Source organism: Elephantulus edwardii, unplaced genomic scaffold (assembly GCF_000299155.1).
Source record: "Elephantulus edwardii isolate Elephantulus edwardi_28Jun2011 unplaced genomic scaffold, EleEdw1.0 scaffold00174, whole genome shotgun sequence".
Lineage (NCBI taxonomy): Eukaryota > Metazoa > Chordata > Mammalia > Macroscelidea > Macroscelididae > Elephantulus > Elephantulus edwardii.
In genome coordinates this window covers 737,252-740,362 of record NW_006399924.1, presented here as the reverse complement: position 1 = coordinate 740,362, position 3,111 = coordinate 737,252, and the positions used below count along the sequence as shown (strand labels likewise).

Below are 3,111 nucleotides of genomic sequence, written 5' to 3'. Positions count from 1 at the left end.
GAGTTTAGGGCTGTTGTACATAAGTCGCTATGAGTCGCAAGCGACTCGACGCCACATAACAACAACAACAACATAATTGCATGCTAAGTTATGATAAATAAATGAGATTCTACTATAGGAAGTCCAAGTACCATTACTTGAGGATGAGAACTATTTGGGGGGTGCAAAACTCATGTTTATTGTCATTGAGTTGGAACCAAGTCATAACTGACCCACCAGCGGGTTTTCAGAGCCTATAAATTGCCTGGGAGGAGATTACTTATACGTCTTCTGAAATCGTCTGCTTGTCAATAGTTTAATATTGACTGCAGTTCTTCTATTTCCATCCCAACTTTTATGTAAGAGAATTGTAAGTTTGTTTTGGGTATTTTTGTTTTTTGTTGTTGTTGTTGTTTTTTAGTTTAAGTCTTTTGAAAAATGAACCTCTTAACTTTTGCACTTTTGCTACTAAGACAAGATATTAAGGGCACAATTTCAGTTATTTCTTTGTCATTCAAATGCCATTGGTTTTTATTTGGTTTGATTTGATTTGGGGTTTTATTTGCTGAGTACAGCGTATTTTATTGATGGTACATTCTAGTGTTATTGCTGGGGCTGGTGGTCCAAGGGCCTCTTAGTCTTTGTAGGCCATGTGAACCATCAGGTCAACCACTCAGTTGCTGTAGCCAAATTCATTGTCATACCAGTAAATGAGTTTGGCAAAGTAGTAGTTCAGGGCAATACCAGCCCCAGCATCAAAGGTGGAAAAGTGGGTGTCACTATTAAAGTCACAGGAGACAACCTGGTCTTCAGTGTATCCCAGGATGCCCTTGAGGGGCCCTTCTGATGCCTGCTTTACTACTTTCTTGATGCCATCACATTTGGCAGCTTTCTCCAGATGGTAGGTCAGGTCCACAACTGACACATTGGGGGTGGGGACACAGAAAACCATGCCAGTAAGTTTCCCATTCAGTTCAGGGATGACCTTGTCTATGGCCTCGGCAGTGCCAGTAGATGCAGGGATGATGTCCTGGGCAGCTCCATGGCCATCACACAACTTTCCAGAGGGGCTATCCACAGTCTTCTGGGTGGCAGTGATGGTATGGACTGTGGTCATGAGTCACTCTACAATGAATGCCAAAGTTGTCATAGATGACCTTGGCCAGGGGAGCCAAGCAGTTGGTGGTGCAGGAGGCATTGCTGACAATCTTGAGAGAGTTATCATACTTTCATGGTTCACGTGCATCACAAACATGAAGGCATTGGCAGAAGGAGCAGAGATTATTACTCGTTTCACACCACCCTTCAAGTGAGCCCCTGCCTTCTTCAAGGTTGTGAAGATACCAGTGGGCTCTACAACATCCTCATCACCAGCATCCACCACTTGATGTTGGAGCAATCTAGTTCCTGAATGATAATGATGTCTTTCCCATTGATGACCAGCTTTCCATTCTCAGCCTTGACAGTTCTGTTGAATTTGCTGTGGGTGGAATCATATTGGAACATATAGATTATGTAGTTGAGGTCAATGAAGGGATCATTGTTGGTGACAATATTCACTTTGCTACAGTTAAAAACAGCCCTGGTGCCCTGGTACCCAATGCAGCCAAATCCGTGTACTTTTACTTTCACCATCGTGTCTCAGGGATGTGACTGAGGCTGCAGGAGAAGAGAGGGCAATCTGGATCGACAAGGAGCAGAGAGCCCCAAATGTCTTTGTTATAGTTTCATCTCTTGGTTCTTTAATAGAATTTACTAGACTGTTGAGATTATTAAATTTCAAAGCAGATTTTCTTTTGCTGACTCAAAAGATGAGCACTCTATAAAATCAGTAATCATTCAATTATCTGGTGAATCTAGGGTCACTGTAATAGTTTAACTGGATAATTCAAGCCAGAAAAGTTGTCACTATGTGGTTTATTTTCCTTGGCTGCTAGGATAATCCCAAATTCATGGTTCACTTTCTCCATGAAGACTTTTCTGATTTCCAAACCCCGTAGAATTGACTACTCCCCCTCATTTGGATCTTCAATGTGTCCTGAACATGCTCTTACAACACAATGACCTTAAATGTTTGTGTTTCTGTCTCTTTTCTGGACTGTGAGTCCTTCAGACAGGGCCTGGGTCTTCACCTTAGTATACCCACTGCTTGCAAAGTGTCTGGCACAGTGGGATACAATAAAATGTTTGTGAATGGATGAATAAATTTAGCCTCACTTAGCTTGGGTGGGGGAATGCATTCTTTGTAGATGAATATCTACAGAGCTTTGAGTAAAACAACTTTTATCTCTTCACTGGTCTCTTCTCTCTGAAAGTGCTGGATAACATACAGGAATAGAGGAGGAGAAGGAGTGACAAGGATGCTCTAGCCACGGCAACTCCCAAGATTTTAGCTCTGATAAGTGGTCAAGTGTGTTTTGATATGCATGACTTGTCCAAAAGTTGATCAGAGCTTGAGGAATCTATGAGGAACATTCCAGATGTGGTTCTTTTGGCCAGCATTTCCTAAGGTAGATAACCTGAGTTTAAAGTTGAAGTGTTCTTCTATGCTATGATTAGGCAGAAACCTGGGGCAATACTTTATCCTATTCAAAACAACTAAACTCACCAGCATTGAGATAGTTCTAGTCAAGCAAGGATATTAAAACACCTCTTCCTGCCAAACACAACAGACAGCATGAACTGAAAGCCAATCTGCTAAGACACTGAAAACAAACACAGGCAAGCAGGCAGACAGACAGACAGACAGCAATGTACACTGTGTAGCATAGATAGTTTTGGACACCTCAAGCATACTGCCTCTCAGCCAAGTGGTAGAATATTACAGGATGGTTTTGCCTCTTGTCAGTAGAGATGAGGCTGCCTTTCTTCTTAGGCATTAGACCTGGTCCTTCTTTACTGAAAAGCTGAAAAGGAGCTCATGTTCACGGAAAACTATTTCTCCCCTACCACGTGACCTTTGACCTCAGAATGACCTGGGGCAGGGACTAATCTACCTTCGAGCAAATTAAAAAAAAAAAGTTTTTCCAGCATCTTCTCATAGAACAAACGTTCTTCTCCTTGAGCTTCAGCTGTGGTTTTGAGTATGGAGTTACCATGGTGATGCTAACAAAGGTAATGTTAGCTGTTCTT

At 42.0% G+C, this 3,111-nt stretch overlaps 1 pseudogene; it reads right to left on the bottom strand.

Moving 5' to 3' along the window:
* Positions 1 to 613: 613 nt before the first annotated feature.
* On the bottom strand, positions 614 to 1,614 carry LOC102851192 (annotated as a pseudogene).
* Between the last annotated feature and the right edge of the window lie 1,497 nt (positions 1,615 to 3,111).